Genomic DNA, 21780 nt, shown 5'->3' on the forward strand with positions numbered 1-21780 from the left:
GGTGGTTAATGGCGAATTAAAAACCGTAGAGTCAGGACGGATTGATGGAGGCCTATCGGCCCAAGTAGCAGAGCTAGTGGCTCTCACCAGGGCACTAGAGTTGTCAGAGAATAAAATCGTGAACATTTACACAGATAGTAGGTATGCCTTTGGGGTGGTCCACGATTATATGACTGCATGGGGTAGGAGGTGATTCATTACTACGGGAGGCAATCCCATAAAACACCAGCTGAGGATAAAAGCCCTCCTAGAAGCTAGCGACAAACCCCAACAGGTAGCAGTAATTAAGATTAAAGCACATCAGAGGGAACCGGACCGGACTAGCCCGGACTGGTTAAATCACCAGGGGAACCAGGCTGCGGACCAAGCAGCACAAAGGGCGCTAGAGCAAGAAAAGATCGAAGAAGTACCAATAGCCGCTGTGAGCAGCTCCGAGGACGAGATAAGTTTTGACGAACTCCATGAGGACAACCCCGACGTTGAAAAAGGTACGTGGGAAGAACAAGGCGCAAAGCGGGGAAGCGATAATGTCTGGCGAAAGGATAACAGGGTAATGGCCCCCAAGTGCATTCAAAATACGCTATTAGAACTCCACCATGGGCTTGTACACTCAGGGAGAGAAGCGATGATGGGAAGCCTCAGCAAAGAATGGTGGTGGAAGGGGATGGGAAGAGATATCGCGAGATACTGCCATCGATGTATCACCTGTGCGCAGTATAACCCCGGGCGACCCATAAAAGTCAAAATGGGACATCAACCAAGGCCACGAGGGCCCTGGGAGCATATACAAATAGACTTCACAGGTCCCCTTCCACCGTCACACGGCAAAACTTACTGCCTCGTGGTCATAGACCAATTCACCCGCTGGGTAGAGGCTTTCCCCACGCGAAATTGCACCGCTTTGACGGTTGCCAGAGTCTTAGCTGAAGAAGTAATCCCCAGGTGGGGAATACCAATTCAAATGGACTCTGATCAAGGTACCCACTTTACCGGGAGTGTCATAAAAACGGTATGCCAATTAATGGGAATTAAACAAAAATTCCACATCCCATACCACCCTCAAAGTTCGGGCATGGTGGAACGAATGAACCGAACCCTTAAAAATGCATTGGCAAAGGCAATGCAGATGTCAGGGAAAACCTGGACTGAAGTATTGCCCATTATCCTAATGAAGCTGCGAGCCACTGAAAACCGAACGACAGGCTTGACCCCTTATGAATTGATGACAGGAAGGGCGATGCAATTGCCAGAAGGCATCATAACAGGTGGGGCCGATGTAGGCCCTTTAAAAGATAGACTAAAACGATACGTTCTGGAACTTAGCACTCAATTAAATGAGATGCGAAAGAATGTCCGCGATAATCAGGAGGACAAGGATCGGGCACAAGAGCTCACAATGATGGCTTATGTTCCCTCAGCGGGTAGTAAAGTCATGGTGAAAACTCTGCCCAGCAAACCAGGGTTCGCCCCAAAATGGAGTGGGCCATATGAAATCATAATCAGTGGGGATACCTGTGCCTGTCTAGACATAAGGGGTAAAGGAGTATGGAAGCATTGGACACAATTGAAAGTATATAAAGATGACTGACTGGCTACTTTCTGAATCTGTTTTACAGGTGATCTGCATACCCTTTGTCATAAAATTCCTGTAAAAACTGGACTGTAGTGATATATTAATCATGTTTAGAGTATTATGGGTAATGGCGTTATTTTATATTGTCACGGGAAGCGCGGTACCCCATTTACGTAAAGAGAGAGGATTGCATGTAAATACCTTTCTGTATATGTCATATGTCTATGCGAAAATAATGGGCCAAAGCTCCTGCTGGGTGTGCGCCCATGTGCCCACCCATACGGGGGGAGGAATCCCATTAAGGCCTATCCCCTTTAAGGTAGAGGAGATGGTAAGGTGGTTATTATACTCTAATACCACCTGGAATAAGGAGGATACCATACAAACCCAAAATAGCTTGAATCCAGATCAGCTGGAACATGAGTGGAAACAGGCAGGGTATAACCCCACGAACTTTAAAGGATGGTTTCATCCCCAGTACGATAATCAAAGGTATCCAGAAGAGCTATTAGTCAGCACAGGGGGAACACTAAACAATGCAGAGGGGGAAGTCTGCTTGGTAAACTATGACGAGACAGGGTTAGTGGTTGGATGGAGTAAGTGCAAGTATAATTACACTTTAACCAAAACCAGTACTAAACCACCAGGTGCCCTAGAATGGCCCTACGTGGGAACGTTTAATTTATCCGAAGTGCTAAACCGGACTAGCAATCTACCCTGGAGGGGAATACCTGGGATCATGTACCAACTTTGGAACAAATTTGAGGCCTATAATAATACCTATTTCATTTGTGGATATAAGGCGTATCCATGGCTTCCACGAACCTGGACAGGCTCATGCTATATAGGATACGTAGTACCATACATCCATTATTTATCCTCCCTAAACCACCACTACGGGTACCAGTCGTTATGGCAACCAGCCAAGCGTGTTAAGAGAGCTATTACGGAAACCGAAAGATTCTGGGCTATAGCATTCCCCTGGTATGGAACAGGAAAAATAGCAAGGGGATCCATAAACATGGCAGCAGTGCTCGAACAAATAGCCAACGATACGGCTGAGTCCCTGAGAGAAATGAGTGCCGAAATGGTGGCGATCCGGACCACCGACTTACAGAATAGGATAGCCCTAGATTATCTGTTGGCGGCGCAAGGAGGCACCTGTGCCCTGATCGGGACAGACTGCTGTACATATGTCCCAGATAGCTCCGAGAATATCACGAGCCTAGCAAATCATATCCAAGAAGAAATAAAGAAGCTCCATCAACCCACAAGCACAGGGTGGCTTGATTGGTTGCTAGGGAAAACCGGGTGGGGAGCGTGGATGATGCAAGGGATAATAATAATAGTTGTAATTTGTATGTTGATGTGTTGTGCACTGAGCCTTATAAAGTTGTGTTGCCAAACTGCTATGAAAACCGTGATGCCGATCGCCTCTATCAAGGAGGAACACACCAACCTGCTACCAAGGGACGAAGAACACCAATACGACACTGTCGAAGGAACAACCGAACCCCTGGACATAAGCCAGTGGCTGTAAGCACCGACAAAAGCGGGACCGAGGATGGTCATCTGGGAGCAAATGAATCGTGCTCCAGGACCAAGAGGAGGGATTGTTAGAATAAAATTTTGCTGGACAAGATTGCTGGACAAGATTTTGCTGGAAAAGACACAAACAACAAATTCGCTGACTGGGACTAATTGAATCACCGCACAGTGAGACATGCCACGCTTACGCATGGCTGGAACAAAGTTCGTCTCGTGTCCTGACTGGGACTAATTGGATCACTGAGGACTAACAAGGTTCACTGGTATCCTATCATCGAACTAATCACTTGTATCCTATTATCGAACTAATCACATTCCGCCGGGGAACAAGACAGAACGAAGACCTGAAGAGGCAGAATTGGCAACACAAGTGTGTAAACTCCTGACTGGAGGAAAATAACGATATGCGCTAATTAACGAATTGATTGGATGAATGTAAATGATCTAAAACCAACTTCTTGGAATTGTATATAAGCTCGGCATGTACTACAATCGGGGAGAAGGTGCTCTCGCAGACCGCGTGGTTGCAGACGCTTCTCCCAGAGCTCTGTCATTTAATAAAGTTGTCTCTCTTACTCAAAGTCTAGTTTCCGAGGAATCATTTTCCCTACAACAAGCCCAAACCTGCTGAGCTGCATCGGGAAGCCGATATGGGGCAGGGAAATGGACGGCTCCATTTAAATGAAGCGCAGCTGTTAAAATAGACCTTCCAGAGAGTCCACCAGCCAACTGCCCAGGGATTTAAATCCACCGCCCCCACTTAGATGTTTGTCTGTCCTTTTTTAAACAACAATTTTATTTTAAGTCTATTATTTCATGTCGGAGAGATCACAAACATGGGGGACAACATATTCTGCACATCGGGAAACTGATGGGATTGTGTGCAATGCTAGTTTTACACCCCACTCGGTTTTACTTTCCATTTGAGTCAATGGATAGCAATATTGGGCAGGGTGTAAAACCAATGTTCCACCCAATCCTGTGGGTTTCCCGACTCTAGAGTTAGTATAAAATCATCTCCTAAAATGTTAAGGGGGAGAAATTCAGTATCGCCTCGTTTGGGGGGCGCTAACTTTTGAAAGCTGGGAAACTTAGCGCCAGGTGCTAATGATTCCCAGCTTCTTCTAAATTCGGTGTTTGTGCTCCAGGAAGGAAGTGGAGCGCTAAATCAATCGCTCCACTTCCTTCCTGGGCGCTAAATCAATCGCTCCACTTCCTTCCTGGGCGCTAAATCAATCGCTCCACTTCCTTCCTGGGCGCTAAATCAATCGCTCCACTTCCTTCCTGAGCACTAAATCAATCGCTCCATTTCCTTCCTGGGCGCTAAATCAATCGCTCCACTTCCTTCCTGGAGCGCTAAATCAATCGCTCCACTTCCTTCCTGGGCGCTAAATCAATCGCTCCACTTCCTTCCTGGGCGCTAAATCAATCGCTCCACTTCCTTCCTGGGCGCTAAATCAATCGCTCCACTTCCTTCCTGGGCGCTAAATCAATCGCTCCACTTCCTTCCTGGAGCGCTAAATCAATCGCTCCACTTCCTTCCTGGGCGCTAAATCAATCGCTCCACTTCCCTCCTGGGCGCTAAATCAATCGCTCCACTTCCTTCCTGGGCGCTAAATCAATCGCTCCATTTCCTTCCTGGGAGCTAAATCAATCGCTCCACTTCCTTCCTGGGCGCTAAATCAATCGCTCCATTTCCTTCCTGGGCGCTAAATCAATCACTCCACTTCCTTCCTGGGTGCTAAATCAATCGCTCCACTTCCTTCCTGGGCGCTAAATCAATCGCTCCACTTCCTTCCTGGAGCGCTAAATCAATCGCTCCATTTCCTTCCTGGGAGCTAAATCAATCGCTCCACTTCCTTCCTGGAGCGCTAAATCAATCGCTCCATTTCCTTCCTGGGAGCTAAATCAATTGCTCCACTTCCTTCCTGGGAGCTAAATCAATCACTCCACTTCCTTCCTGGGTGCTAAATCAATCGCTCCACTTCCTTCCTGGGCGCTAAATCAATCGCTCCATTTCCTTCCTGGGTGCTAAATCAATCGCTCCATTTCCTTCCTGGGTGCTAAATCAATCGCTCCACTTCCTTCCTGGAGCGCTAAATCAATCGCTCCATTTCCTTCCTGGGAGCTAAATCAATCGCTCCACTTCCTTCCTGGAGCGCTAAATCAATCGCTCCATTTCCTTCCTGGGAGCTAAATCAATCGCTCCACTTCCTTCCTGGGAGCTAAATCAATCGCTCCACTTCCTTCCTGGGCGCTAAATCAATCGCTCCACTTCCTTCCTGGGCGCTAAATCAATCGCTCCACTTCCTTCCTGGGAGCTAAATCAATCGCTCCACTTCCTTCCTGGGAGCTAAATCAATCACTCCACTTCCTTCCTGGGAGCTAAATCAATCGCTCCACTTCCTTCCTGGGCGCTAAATCAATCACTCCACTTCCTTCCTGGGAGCTAAATCAATCGCTCCACTTCCTTCCTGGGCGCTAAATCAATCGCTCCACTTCCTTCCTGGGCACTAAATCAATCGCTCCATTTCCTTCCTGGGAGCTAAATCAATCGCTCCACTTCCTTCCTGGGAGCTAAATCAATCGCTCCACTTCCTTCCTGGGCACTAAATCAATCGCTCCACTTCCTTCCTGGGAGCTAAATCAATCGCTCCACTTCCTTCCTGGGAGCTAAATCAATCGCTCCACTTCCTTCCTGGGTGCTAAATCAATCGCTCCACTTCCTTCCTGGGCACTAAATCAATCGCTCCATTTCCTTCCTGGGAGCTAAATCAATCGCTCCACTTCCTTCCTGGGCGCTAAATCAATCGCTCCACTTCCTTCCTGGGTGCTAAATCAATCACTCCACTTCCTTCCTGGGTGCTAAATCAATCACTCCACTTCCTTCCTGGGTGCTAAATCAATCACTCCACTTCCTTCCTGGGAGCTAAATCAATCGCTCCACTTCCTTCCTGGGCGCTAAATCAATCGCTCCACTTCCTTCCTGGGCGCTAAATCAATCACTCCACTTCCTTCCTGGGAGCTAAATCAATCACTCCACTTCCTTCCTGGGAGCTAAATCAATCGCTCCACTTCCTTCCTGGGCGCTAAATCAATCGCTCCACTTCCTTCCTGGGCGCTAAATCAATCGCTCCATTTCCTTCCTGGGAGCTAAATCAATCGCTCCACTTCCTTCCTGGGCGCTAAATCAATCGCTCCACTTCCTTCCTGGGCGCTAAATCAATCGCTCCACTTCCTTCCTGGGAGCTAAATCAATCGCTCCACTTCATTCCTGGGCACTAAATCAATCGCTCCACTTCCTTCCTGGGCGCTAAATCAATCACTCCACTTCCTTCCTGGGAGCTAAATCAATCGCTCCACTTCCTTCCTGGGCGCTAAATCAATCGCTCCACTTCCTTCCTGGGAGCTAAATCAATCGCTCCACTTCCTTCCTGGGCGCTAAATCAATCGCTCCACTTCCTTCCTGGGCGCTAAATCAATCGCTCCACTTCCTTCCTGGGAGCTAAATCAATCGCTCCACTTCCTTCCTGGGCGCTAAATCAATCACTCCACTTCCTTCCTGGGTGCTAAATCAATCACTCCACTTCCTTCCTGGGAGCTAAATCAATCGCTCCACTTCCTTCCTGGGCGCTAAATCAATCGCTCCATTTCCTTCCTGGGAGCTAAATCAATCGCTCCACTTCCTTCCTGGGTGCTAAATCAATCACTCCACTTCCTTCCTGGGCGCTAAATCAATCGCTCCACTTCCTTCCTGGGAGCTAAATCAATCGCTCCACTTCCTTCCTGGGCGCTAAATCAATCGCTCCACTTCCTTCCTGGGAGCTAAATCAATCGCTCCACTTCCTTCCTGGGTGCTAAATCAATCACTCCACTTCCTTCCTGGGTACTAAATCAATCGCTCCACTTCCTTCCTGGGCGCTAAATCAATCGCTCCACTTCCTTCCTGGGCGCTAAATCAATCGCTCCATTTCCTTCCTGGGAGCTAAATCAATCGCTCCACTTCCTTCCTGGGCGCTAAATCAATCGCTCCACTTCCTTCCTGGGCGCTAAATCAATCGCTCCATTTCCTTCCTGGGCGCTAAATCAATCACTCCACTTCCTTCCTGGGTGCTAAATCAATCACTCCACTTCCTTCCTGGGTACTAAATCAATCGCTCCACTTCCTTCCTGGGCGCTAAATCAATCGCTCCATTTCCTTCCTGGGTGCTAAATCAATCGCTCCACTTCCTTCCTGGAGCGCTAAATCAATCGCTCCATTTCCTTCCTGGGAGCTAAATCAATCGCTCCACTTCCTTCCTGGGCACTAAATCAATCGCTCCACTTCCTTCCTGGGTGCTAAATCAATCGCTCCACTTCCTTCCTGGGTGCTAAATCAATCACTCCACTTCCTTCCTGGGAGCTAAATCAATCACTCCACTTCCTTCCTGGGTGCTAAATCAATCACTCCACTTCCTTCCTGGGAGCTAAATCAATCACTCCACTTCCTTCCTGGGTGCTAAATCAATCGCTCCACTTCCTTCCTGGGAGCTAAATCAATCACTCCACTTCCTTCCTGGGAGCTAAATCAATCACTCCACTTCCTTCCTGGGCGCTAAATCAATCGCTCCATTTCCTTCCTGGGAGCTAAATCAATCGCTCCACTTCCTTCCTGGGCGCTAAATCAATCACTCCACTTCCTTCCTGGGTGCTAAATCAATCGCTCCACTTCCTTCCTGGGCGCTAAATCAATCGCTCCATTTCCTTCCTGGGTGCTAAATCAATCGCTCCACTTCCTTCCTGGAGCGCTAAATCAATCGCTCCATTTCCTTCCTGGGAGCTAAATCAATCGCTCCACTTCCTTCCTGGAGCGCTAAATCAATCGCTCCATTTCCTTCCTGGGAGCTAAATCAATCGCTCCACTTCCTTCCTGGGAGCAAAATCAATCACTCCACTTCCTTCCTGGGAGCTAAATCAATCGCTCCATTTCCTTCCTGGGAGCTAAATCAATCGCTCCACTTCCTTCCTGGGAGCTAAATCAATCACTCCACTTCCTTCCTGGGTGCTAAATCAATCACTCCACTTCCTTCCTGGGCGCTAAATCAATCACTCCACTTCCTTCCTGGAGCGCTAAATCAATCGCTCCACTTCCTTCCTGGGCGCTAAATCAATCGCTCCACTTCCTTCCTGGGCACTAAATCAATCGCTCCATTTCCTTCCTGGGAGCTAAATCAATCACTCCACTTCCTTCCTGGGTGCTAAATCAATCGCTCCATTTCCTTCCTGGGAGCTAAATCAATCACTCCACTTCCTTCCTGGGTGCTAAATCAATCACTCCACTTCCTTCCTGGGAGCTAAATCAATCACTCCACTTCCTTCCTGGGCGCTAAATCAATCACTCCACTTCCTTCCTGGGAGCTAAATCAATCGCTCCACTTCCTTCCTGGGCACTAAATCAATCGCTCCATTTCCTTCCTGGGAGCTAAATCAATCACTCCACTTCCTTCCTGGGAGCTAAATCAATCACTCCACTTCCTTCCTGGGCGCTAAATCAATCGCTCCACTTCCTTCCTGGGCGCTAAATCAATCGCTCCATTTCCTTCCTGGGCGCTAAATCAATCACTCCACTTCCTTCCTGGGAGCTAAATCAATCACTCCACTTCCTTCCTGGGCGCTAAATCAATCACTCCACTTCCTTCCTGGGCGCTAAATCAATCGCTCCACTTCCTTCCTGGGCGCTAAATCAATCGCTCCATTTCCTTCCTGGGAGCTAAATCAATCGCTCCACTTCCTTCCTGGGCGCTAAATCAATCGCTCCACTTCCTTCCTGGGAGCTAAATCAATCGCTCCACTTCCTTCCTGGGTGCTAAATCAATCACTCCACTTCCTTCCTGGGAGCTAAATCAATCACTCCACTTCCTTCCTGGGCGCTAAATCAATCACTCCACTTCCTTCCTGGGCGCTAAATCAATCGCTCCACTTCCTTCCTGGGCGCTAAATCAATCGCTCCATTTCCTTCCTGGGCGCTAAATCAATCACTCCACTTCCTTCCTGGGAGCTAAATCAATCACTCCACTTCCTTCCTGGGCGCTAAATCAATCGCTCCACTTCCTTCCTGGGCGCTAAATCAATCGCTCCACTTCCTTCCTGGGCGCTAAATCAATCGCTCCATTTCCTTCCTGGGAGCTAAATCAATCGCTCCACTTCCTTCCTGGGAGCTAAATCAATCGCTCCACTTCCTTCCTGGGCGCTAAATCAATCGCTCCACTTCCTTCCTGGGCGCTAAATCAATCACTCCACTTCCTTCCTGGGCGCTAAATCAATCGCTCCACTTCCTTCCTGGGAGCTAAATCAATCGCTCCACTTCCTTCCTGGGAGCTAAATCAATCGCTCCACTTCCTTCCTGGGTGCTAAATCAATCACTCCACTTCCTTCCTGGGAGCTAAATCAATCGCTCCACTTCCTTCCTGGGCGCTAAATCAATCGCTCCATTTCCTTCCTGGGAGCTAAATCAATCGCTCCACTTCCTTCCTGGGAGCTAAATCAATCGCTCCACTTCCTTCCTGGGTGCTAAATCAATCGCTCCACTTCCTTCCTGGGAGCTAAATCAATCGCTCCACTTCCTTCCTGGGAGCTAAATCAATCGCTCCACTTCCTTCCTGGGTGCTAAATCAATCACTCCACTTCCTTCCTGGGCGCTAAATCAATCGCTCCACTTCCCTCCTGGGCGCTAAATCAATCGCTCCACTTCCTTCCTGGGTGCTAAATCAATCACTCCACTTCCTTCCTGGGAGCTAAATCAATCACTCCACTTCCTTCCTGGGTGCTAAATCAATCACTCCACTTCATTCCTGGGAGCTAAATCAATCACTCCATTTCCTTCCTGGGAGCTAAATCAATCACTCCACTTCCTTCCTGGGAGCTAAATCAATCACTCCACTTCCTTCCTGGGTGCTAAATCAATCACTCCACTTCCTTCCTGGGAGCTAAATCAATCGCTCCACTTCCTTCCTGGGCGCTAAATCAATCACTCCACTTCCTTCCTGGGTGCTAAATCAATCGCTCCACTTCCTTCCTGGGTGCTAAATCAATCACTCCACTTCCTTCCTGGGTGCTAAATCAATCACTCCACTTCCTTCCTGGGAGCTAAATCAATCACTCCATTTCCTTCCTGGGCGCTAAATCAATCACTCCACTTCCTTCCTGGGTGCTAAATCAATCACTCCACTTCCGTCCTGGGCGCTAAATCAATCACTCCACTTCCTTCCTGGGCGCTAAATCAATCACTCCACTTCCGTCCTGGGCGCTAAATCAATCGCTCCACTTCCTTCCTGGGCGCTAAATCAATCGCTCCATTTCCTTCCTGGGCGCTAAATCAATCACTCCACTTCCTTCCTGGGTGCTAAATCAATCACTCCACTTCCTTCCTGGGTACTAAATCAATCGCTCCACTTCCTTCCTGGGCGCTAAATCAATCGCTCCATTTCCTTCCTGGGTGCTAAATCAATCGCTCCACTTCCTTCCTGGAGCGCTAAATCAATCGCTCCATTTCCTTCCTGGGAGCTAAATCAATCGCTCCACTTCCTTCCTGGGCACTAAATCAATCGCTCCACTTCCTTCCTGGGTGCTAAATCAATCACTCCACTTCCTTCCTGGGAGCTAAATCAATCACTCCACTTCCTTCCTGGGTGCTAAATCAATCACTCCACTTCCTTCCTGGGAGCTAAATCAATCACTCCACTTCCTTCCTGGGTGCTAAATCAATCACTCCACTTCCTTCCTGGGAGCTAAATCAATCACTCCACTTCCTTCCTGGGTGCTAAATCAATCACTCCACTTCCTTCCTGGGAGCTAAATCAATCGCTCCACTTCCTTCCTGGAGCGCTAAATCAATCACTCCACTTCCTTCCTGGGAGCTAAATCAATCACTCCACTTCCTTCCTGGGCGCTAAATCAATCGCTCCACTTCCTTCCTGGGCGCTAAATCAATCACTCCACTTCCTTCCTGGGCGCTAAATCAATCGCTCCACTTCCTTCCTGGGCGCTAAATCAATCGCTCCATTTCCTTCCTGGGTGCTAAATCAATCGCTCCATTTCCTTCCTGGGTGCTAAATCAATCGCTCCATTTCCTTCCTGGGCGCTAAATCAATCGCTCCACTTCCGTCCTGGGCGCTAAATCAAGCGCTCCACTTCCTTCCTGGAGCACTAAATCAATCGCTCCATTTCCTTCCTGGGCGCTAAATCAAGCGCTCCACTTCCTTCCTGGGAGCTAAATCAATCGCTCCACTTCCCTCCTGGGAGCTAAATCAATCGCTCCACTTCCTTCCTGGGAGCTAAATCAATCGCTCCACTTCCTTCCTGGGAGCTAAATCAATCGCTCCACTTCCTTCCTGGGCGCTAAATCAATCGCTCCACTTCCCTCCTGGAGCGCTAAATCAATCGCTCCACTTCCTTCCTGGGAGCTAAATCAATTGCTCCACTTCCTTCCTGGGAGCTAAGTCAATCGCTCCACTTCCTTCCTGGGCGCTAAGTCAATCGCTCCACTTCCTTCCTGGGTGCTAAGTCAATCGCTCCACTTCCTTCCTGGGCACTAAATCAATCGCTCCACTTCCTTCCTGGGCACTAAATCAATCACTCCACTTCCTTCCTGGGTGCTAAGTCAATCGCTCCACTTCCTTCCTGGGCACTAAATCAATCGCTCCACTTCCTTCCTGGGCGCTAAATCAATCGCTCCACTTCCTTCCTGGGCACTAAATCAATGGCTCCACTTCCTTCCTGGGCGCTAAATCAATCACTCCACTTCCTTCCTGGGCGCTAAATCAATCGCTCCACTTCCTTCCTGGGCGCTAAGTCAATCGCTCCACTTCCTTCCTGGGTGCTAAATCAATCGCTCCACTTCCTTCCTGGGCGCTAAGTCAATCGCTCCACTTCCTTCCTGGGCACTAAATCAATCGCTCCACTTCCTTCCTGGGCACTAAATCAATCGCTCCACTTCCTTCCTGGGTGCTAAGCCAATCGCTCCACTTCCTTCCTGGGTGCTAAATCAATCGCTCCACTTCCTTCCTGGGCGCTAAGTCAATCGCTCCACTTCCTTCCTGGGCGCTAAGTCAATCGCTCCACTTCCTTCCTGGGCGCTAAGTCAATCGCTCCACTTCCTTCCTGGGCACTAAATCAATCGCTCCACTTCCTTCCTGGGTGCTAAATCAATCGCTCCACTTCCTTCCTGGGTGCTAAATCAATCGCTCCACTTCCTTCCTGGGTGCTAAGTCAATCACTCCACTTCCTTCCTGGGCGCTAAATCAATCGCTCCACTTCCTTACTGGGTGCTAAATCAATCGCTCCACTTCCTTCCTGGGTGCTAAGTCAATCACTCCACTTCCTTCCTGGGCGCTAAATCAATTGCTGCACTTCCTTCCTGGGTGTTAAATCAATCGCTCCACTTCCTTCCTGGGTGCTAAATCAATCGCTCCACTTCCTTCCTGGGCACTAAATCAATCGCTCCACTTCCTTCCTGGGCGCTAAATCAATCGCTCCACTTCCTTCCTGGGCGCTAAATCAATCGCTCCACTTCCTTCCTGGGCACTAAATCAATCGCTCCACTTCCTTCCTGGGCGCTAAATCAATCGCTCCACTTCCTTCCTGGGCGCTAAATCAATCGCTCCACTTCCTTCCTGGGCGCTAAATCAATCGCTCCACTTCCTTCCTGGGCACTAAATCAATCGCTCCACTTCCTTCCTGGAGCGCTAAATCAATCGCTCCACTTCCTTCCTGGGTGCTAAATCAATCGCTCCACTTCCTTCCTGGGCGCTAAATCAATCGCTCCACTTCCTTCCTGGGCGCTAAATCAATCGCTCCACTTCCTTCCTGGGCGCTAAGTCAATCGCTCCACTTCCTTCCTGGGCGCTAAGTCAATCGCTCCACTTCCTTCCTGGGTGTTAAATCAATCGCTCCACTTCCTTCCTGGGCGCTAAATCAATCACTCCACTTCCTTCCTGGGCGCTAAATCAATCGCTCCACTTCCTTCCTGGGCGCTAAGTCAATCGCTCCACTTCCTTCCTGGGAGCTAAATCAATCGCTCCACTTCCTTCCTGGGCGCTAAGTCAATCGCTCCACTTCCTTCCTGGGCGCTAAATCAATCGCTCCACTTCCTTCCTGGGTACTAAATCAATCGCTCCACTTCCTTCCTGGGTACTAAATCAATCGCTCCACTTCCTTCCTGGGTACTAAATCAATCGCTCCACTTCCTTCCTGGGTACTAAATCAATCGCTCCACTTCCTTCCTGGGTACTAAATCAATCGCTCCACTTCCTTCCTGGGTACTAAATCAATCGCTCCACTTCCTTCCTGGGTACTAAATCAATCGCTCCACTTCCTTCCTGGAGCGCTAAGTCAATCGCTCCACTTCCTTCCTGGGTACTAAATCAATCGCTCCACTTCCTTCCTGGGTACTAAATCAATCGCTCCATTTCCTTCCTGGACGCTAAGTCAATCGCTCCACTTCCTTCCTGGGCACTAAATCAATCGCTCCACTTCCTTCCTGGGCGCTAAATCAATCGCTCCACTTCCTTCCTGGGCGCTAAGTCAATCGCTCCACTTCCTTCCTGGGTACTAAATCAATCGCTCCATTTCCTTCCTGGGCGCTAAATCAATCGCTCCACTTCCTTCCTGGGTACTAAATCAATCGCTCCATTTCCTTCCTGGGCGCTAAATCAATCGCTCCACTTCCTTCCTGGGCAGTAAATCAATCGCTCCACTTCCCTCCTGGGCACTAAATCAATCGCTCCACTTCCCTCCTGGGCGCTAAATCAATCGCTCCACTTCCCTCCTGGGCGCTAAATCAATCGCTCCACTTCCCTCCTGGGCGCTAAATCAATCGCTCCACTTCCTTCCTGGGCGCTAAATCAATCGCTCCACTTCCTTCCTGGAGCACTAAGTCAATCGCTCCACTTCCTTCCTGGAGCACTAAGTCAATCGCTCCACTTCCTTCCTGGGCACTAAATCAATCGCTGCACTACCTTCCTGGGTGCTAAGTCAATCGCTCCACTTCCTTCCTGGAGCACTAAGTCAATCGCTCCACTTCCTTCCTGGAGCACTAAGTCAATCGCTCCACTTCCTTCCTGGGCGCTAAATCAATCGCTCCACTTCCTTCCTGGGCGTTAAATCAATCACTGCACTTCCTTCCTGGAGCGCTAAATCAATCGCTCCACTTCCTTCCTGGGCGTTAAATCAATCGCTGCACTTCCTTCCTGGGCGTTAAATCAATCGCTGCACTTCCTTCCTGGGCGCTAAATCAATCGCTCCACTTCCTTCCTGGGCGCTAAATCAATCGCTGCACTTCCTTCCTGGAGCACTAAGTCAATCGCTCCACTTCCTTCCTGGGCACTAAATCAATCGCTGCACTTCCTTCCTGGGCGCTAAATCAATCGCTGCACTTCCTTCCTGGAGCGCTAAATCAATCGCTCCACTTCCTTCCTGGGCACTAAATCAATCGCTCCACTTCCTTCCTGGGCGCTAAATCAATCGCTCCACTTCCTTCCTGGGCGTTAAATCAATCGCTGCACTTCCTTCCTGGGCGCTAAATCAATCGCTCCACTTCCTTCCTGGGCGCTAAATCAATCGCTGCACTTCCTTCCTGGAGCACTAAGTCAATCGCTCCACTTCCTTCCTGGGCACTAAATCAATCGCTGCACTTCCTTCCTGGGCGCTAACTCAATCGCTGCACTTCCTTCCTGGAGCGCTAAATCAATCGCTCCACTTCCTTCCTGGAGCGCTAAATCAATCGCTCCATTTCCTTCCTGGAGCGCTAAATCAATCGCTCCACTTCCTTCCTGGGCGCTAAATCAATCGCTGCACTTCCTTCCTGGAGCGCTAAATCAATCGCTCCACTTCCTTCCTGGAGCGCTAAATCAATCGCTCCATTTCCTTCCTGGAGCGCTAAATCAATCGCTCCACTTCCTTCCTGGGCGCTAAATCAATCGCTGCACTTCCTTCCTGGAGCGCTAAATCAATCGCTCCATTTCCTTCCTGGAGCGCTAAATCAATCGCTCCACTTCCTTCCTGGAGCGCTAAATCAATCGCTCCATTTCCTTCCTGGAGCGCTAAATCAATCGCTCCACTTCCTTCCTGGGCGCTAAGTCAATCGCTCCACTTCCTTCCTGGGCACTAAATCAATCGCTCCACTTCCCTCCTGGGCGCTAAATCAATCGCTCCACTTCCCTCCTGGGCGCTAAATCAATCGCTCCACTTCCTTCCTGGAGCACTAAATCAATCGCTCCACTTCCTTCCTGGAGCACTAAATCAATCGCTCCACTTCCTTCCTGGGCACTAAGTCAATCACTCCACTTCCTTCCTGGGCACTAAATCAATCGCTCCACTTCCTTCCTGGAGCACTAAATCAATCGCTCCACTTCCTTCCTGGGCACTAAGTCAATCGCTCCACTTCCTTCCTGGAGCACTAAATCAATCGCTCCACTTCCCTCCTGGGCGCTAAATCAATCGCTCCACTTCCTTCCTGGAGCACTAAATCAATCGCTCCACTTCCTTCCTGGAGCACTAAATCAATCGCTCCACTTCCTTCCTGGGCACTAAGTCAATCACTCCACTTCCTTCCTGGGCACTAAATCAATCGCTCCACTTCCTTCCTGGAGCACTAAATCAATCGCTCCACTTCCTTCCTGGGCACTAAGTCAATCGCTCCACTTCCTTCCTGGAGCACTAAATCAATCGCTCCACTTCCTTCCTGGAGCACTAAATCAATCGCTCCACTTCCTTCCTGGGCACTAAGTCAATCACTCCACTTCCTTCCTGGGCACTAAATCAATCGCTCCACTTCCTTCCTGGAGCACTAAATCAATCGCTCCACTTCCTTCCTGGGCGCTAAATCAATCGCTCCACTTCCTTCCTGGGCGCTAAATCTGTGGTGTATGTAACCGTTCCACCTTTAAGAGAACTATTTTAAGAGATGCACTACTTTATCTTGGCTGCTGTATACTGTAATACCGGTGGTGACCACACCGGTATTTAAGTGCTGTGTAATGATTTATTGGGCAGTTCAGCCTGACCTCCGACTAGTAAAGACCTGTTGAATTTATTCTTGTGGTCTGTGTGCAGTGATTCTTATTAACAATAACTAGAACACACAGACTTAACAGTGGCGACGATGACGATCTTACCCTGCGGCAGAGATATATCCAAGGCAGTTTAACGGGCGTCGAGAAGAGGCATCCGCCCTCATCATCCTGCTGAGAAAAGACTCGGGTCTGAAGAGCAAGGAAGAATCCTGACACGAAGCCTTCCATCAGCAACAGGCAGTGATCATCCCTTCTATCATGGTGGTGGGTAAGCCGATCAGCGACGAGCAGCAAGTCGGCCACGTTGGCTGTGAAGTAGGGGAGGGAAAAACGGAGGATATAAGGGTGGAGAACTCAACCACGGCCGGGGAAAAGAGCCGGACAGAAGTCGGGGCCAGAGGCGCTGAGACTGGGGCAGCGTAAGGCACGGGAGCCGCGGTGAATGCAAACGCAGCCGGTGTAAAAGACCGGGCTGCAAGCGGGCTGGGAGATGCAACAGCGTTGAGCGAGAGCTCGACCGCGACCGGGGAAAAAGGCCGGGCAGCTACCGAGGCCGCGAGGCGCGGGATAAAATTTCAAAAAAAATGCGGAGAACTCAGCCGCAGCCGGGGGAAAGGACCGGACTGCAAGAGGGGCTGGGAGGCACGATTTGAGAACCGCTGGGGAGGGCGAACGCAGCAATATGGCAATCGCCATTACAGCCAGCGGGGGAGAAAGGCAAATGCGGGAAGCCGCCATTTTCGTAGGCGGGGGAAGAAGACAAGCGCGGGAAACCGCCATTTTGAAAAAAAAAATAAAAGAAAAATTTCTTTTTGTTTCTCAAGAAGATTGCGAGGATGCCTAAGCGCGGTAACATCAACGATTTCGATCCCGATGTTGAAGATTGGGCCACGTATGTAGAACACATAGAGATTTATTGTAAGGCAAATAAAATATCAGATGAAGATAAAGCACTAACCTTACTAAACTCAATGGGTGCGAAGACATACGGGCTATTGAAGCATCTTCTATCACCAGCTAAACCGGCGGATCAGGCTTTCGCTAATATTGTTGCTGTCCTGAGAAATCATTTGAACCCCACACCGCTGATGTTAGCGGAACGATTTAAATTTTATGCGAGAACGCAACTGAAAGAGGAAAGCAACGCGGAGTATTTAATTGAACTGCGTAAGCTAGCGAAATACTGTCAGTTTGGGGAAAGACTGACAGAGGCACTGAGAGACAAATTCGTGTGTGGATTGTCGAAAGAAGGAACACAAAAGCGGCTGCTTGAAGAGAATGATCTTACACTTGATAAGGCTGTCACTATTGCAGCATCGCACGAAGCCGCAGCGAGAGGCACTGCGGAAATGCAGCTGAAGGCAGCGGTACTCAGCGTAGGTCAAATGGCTTTGGGTACAGCGAAACGTTATCGTTGTGGAAAGACAACACACGATCAGAACCAATGCTGGTTTAAAAATCAGGAATGTAGAAAATGTGGCAAGCTTGGTCACATAGCTAAAGTATGCCGGTCAGGAAAGAAGACCAGCAACAAAAAGTCACCGCAGGAAAAGTGCAGAAAGGTACATAAGGTGGCTGAGAAGAGTTCGGATGAACAGAATTCGGATTCAGACTCCAACAGCAAGGAACTGGGTAGTCTGAGAATTCACAATGTGAGTAAGGAAGCTGACCTACAAACTATCTGGGTCACACTTCAGATAGCAGGAGTCCAAGTGAAGATGGAATTGGACACCGGATCGGCGTTGACGGTCATGAATAAGCAAGATTACAAAAGGTTATTCACACATATTCCCCTACAGGATACGGAGATAGTATTGCAGACATACACGGGGCAAAGAGTATACCCCATCGGAAAGATAAAAGTCAAGGTGGTACACAAGGGCAAAGAACACCAAGAAATGGACATATATGTACTACCTGAGGGAGGTCCACCACTTCTGGGACGGGAGTGGATCAGGAAAATAAATATGGACTGGCACTCCCTAAAAGCAATAACGGTAGATTCCGGAAAAAAAGATGTCAAACCTGAACGATTGTCCAGAATATTGGATGAGGCTAAAGAGGTGTTCCAACAGGGACTGGGAACACTGAGAGGTATTATGGCAAAAATCAAGATTGCAGAACATGCAAACCCAACATTTTTCAAAGCCAGACCGGTACCTTATGCGATACGACCTGCTGTGGAAGCTGAGCTGGAAGGGCTAGAACGTTCAGGAGTACTGTCTAAGGTGGACTGGAGTGAGTGGGCCACGCCCATTGTTCCCGTCATGAAGCGTTCATCGAGTAACAAGCCAGGGGAACCGGGGAAGGTCTGCATCTGTGGAGACTTCAAGATCACGGTTAATCCGGTGCTTCACACGGTGCAATATCCACTTCCGCAGATTGAGGACATCTTTGCTTCATTGTCTGGCGGGAAACACTTCACCAAGATAGACCTGGCGCAAGCGTACTTACAGATGGAAGTTGAGGAAGAGTCGCGCCAGTATCTCACAATCAACACGCACAGAGGCTTGTATCGATATAATAGACTGGTTTTTGGAGTGGCTTCGGCTCCAGCAATTTGGCAGAGGGCCATGGAGCAGGTATTACAGGGAATTCCAAGCACTCAATGTTACTTGGACGATATCCTGATTACAGGAGATGAAAATGAGGAACACCTTGCAAATTTGAAACTGGTGCTCACCAGATTGAAGGAATATGGACTTCGAGTTAATCGCCAGAAATGTGAGTTCTTTCAGAAACGGATCTCATACTGTGGTCATGTCATTGACCAGGAGGGGCTGCACAAGTCATCTGACAAGATCGAAGCTGTTGTGAAGGCTCCCGCTCTGGAAAATGTATCCCAGTTGAGGTCGTTCCTAGGGTTGATTAACTATTACCATAAGTTTCTGCCAAATCTATCTACGGTGCTGCACCCGCTGAACGCTCTTTTGCAGAAAGAAGTACCATGGAAGTGGAGCGAGGACTGTAAGAAGGCCTTTCGCAAAAGCAAGGCATTGATCACCTCAGAGGAAGTGTTGGCTCACTTCAACCCAACGCTACCTATTCGTTTAGCTTGTGATGCTTCTCCTTATGGTATTGGAGCAGTACTCTCACACAAGTTGCCAAATGGCTTGGCAAGGCCAGTCATATTTGCATCCAGATCATTGACCTCCGCTGAGCGCAACTATGCTCAGATAGATAGGGAGGCTCTCAGCCTTGTGTGGGGAGTAAAGAAGTTTAATCATTACCTGCAGGGCCAGAAGTTTACACTGCTGACAGACCACCAGCCGTTGGTATCCATTTTTAACCCTAAGAAGGGTGCTTCGGTGATGACAGCACAGAGGCTCCAGAGATGGTCCCTTTTCCTAGGGGCACATCAATATCAGATAGAATTGAAAGGTACAAAGCAGCATGGTAATGCTGATGGGCTGTCGCGCCTGCCACTACCTACTGAGGAGGAGGCACCGACGGTTGACCCGGTGGAGTTATTTCACTCGACCATCATCGAATGTTTACCTGTCACCAATGCAAATATTGAAAGGGAGACTAGGAATGACCCGACACTGTCCCGGGTCTACGAATTGACAGTAAAGGGATGGCCAGCCCATGGTGATCCACTGTTACTGGCATTCTCAGCAAGACGAGAACAGCTGTCCATCTGTCAGGGAACATTGATGTATGGAACAAGGGCGATTATCCCTCTTAAGTTAAGAGAGAGAGTTCTAAAAGAACTACATGAAGGTCATCTGGGGGGAGTCAAGATGAAAAGCCTTGCTAGGGCTTATGTGTGGTGGCCGGGTATCGACCAACAGATAGAGGATCTGACGAAAAGCTGCTCAGGGTGCCAAAAAGTCCAAAATGCACCTCCAATTGCACCGCTGCATCCATGGGAATGGCCTTCAACCCCATGGCAACGTGTACATATTGACTTTGCTGGTCCATTCATGGATTCCATGTTTTTAATTGCGGTGGACGCACATTCTAAATGGCCAGAAGTGATTAAAATGACTACCACTACCTCGGAGAAGACGATCGCGGTGCTAAGAACGATATTTGCAAGAAATGGATTGCCAGAGCAAATATGTTCAGACAACGGACCATAGTTCGTGTCAGAGGAATTCCAGAAATTCCTGAAGAAGAATGGGGTGAAACATTATACCTCTGCCCCATATCATCCAGCTACGAATGGGCTGGCCGAGAGGTTTGTACAGACGTTCAAAAAGGCAATAAATGCCATGAGCGAAGATCAGATTCCACTGCAACACAAGGTGGACAATTTCCTACTGGCATATCGAAACGCCACCCATGCAACAACAAACCAAAGTCCTGCCATGATGTTCTATAACAGGAGGTTGCGGTCCAGGTTGGACTTGTTAAAACCAAATGTGCGGAGGGAAGTCGAAAACAAACAGTTCCAGCATATCAATAACAAGCCCACTCGGAGTTTTGAAATAGGACAACCGGTGTTAGCCAGGGACTATAAAAACGAGAAATGGCAATCTGGAACAATTCGGGCCAGACAAGGACCCCTGATGTACACGGTAGATGTTGGTGAAAATGTAATGCGACGTCATGCTGACCAACTGGTGGGATCGAGAACAAGGGTCGAGCCCATGGTTACGACAGAGACAACCGTGGAGGAAGTTAGTGAACCTGAAGCATCTACCTCAGAAGTGAATATACCTGATGATGATGTCCTATCCATAGGGGATCAACTAGATGAGTCACCCCAGCAACGAGAACCAGAGACCCCTGAAAGGCGTTATCCGTCTCGGATCAGGAGGCCTCCTCAGAGACTGAATCTGTGAACTGTTTTTACATGAAGTTGTGTATATATGTTATTATGTTATGTTAAATGGGGAATATATACTGTTAAGCTAAAAAGGGAGGATTGTGGTGTATGTAACCGTTCCACCTTTAAGAGAACTATTTTAAGAGATGCACTACTTTATCTTGGCTGCTGTATACTGTAATACCGGTGGTGACCACACCGGTATATAAGTGCTGTGTAATGATTTATTGGGCAGTTCAGCCTGACCTTCGACTAGTAAAGACCTGTTGAATTTATTCTTGTGGTCTGTGTGCAGTGATTCTTCTTAACAATAACTAGAACACACAGACTTAACAAAATCAATCGCTCCACTTCCTTCCTGGGCACTAAATCAATCACTGCACTTCCTTCCTGGAGCGCTAAATCAATCGCTCCACTTCCTTCCTGGGCGCTAAATCAATCGCTCCACTTCCTTCCTGGGCGTTAAATCAATCGCTCCACTTCATTCCTGGGCATTAAATCAATCGCTCCACTTCCTTCCTGGGCACTAAATCAATCGCTCCACTTCCTTCCTGGGCACTAAATCAATCGCTCCACTTCCTTCCTGGAGCGCTAAATCAATCGCTCCACTTCCTTCCTGGAGCGCTAAATCAATCGCTCCACTTCATTCCTGGGCATTAAATCAATCGCTGCACTTCCTTCCTGGGCGCTAAATCAATCGCTCCACTTCCTTCCTGGAGCGCTAAATCAATCGCTCCACTTCATTCCTGGGCATTAAATCAATCGCTGCACTTCCTTCCTGGGCACTAAATCAATCACACCACTTCTGTAAGGGGTCGTTTTAACGAGCTTATGGT

The sequence above is a fragment of the Somniosus microcephalus genome, chromosome 5 (assembly GCF_052327205.1).
Source record: "Somniosus microcephalus isolate GS21.2 chromosome 5, FLI_Smic_1.0, whole genome shotgun sequence".
NCBI classification, from domain to species: Eukaryota; Metazoa; Chordata; class Chondrichthyes; order Squaliformes; family Somniosidae; genus Somniosus; species Somniosus microcephalus.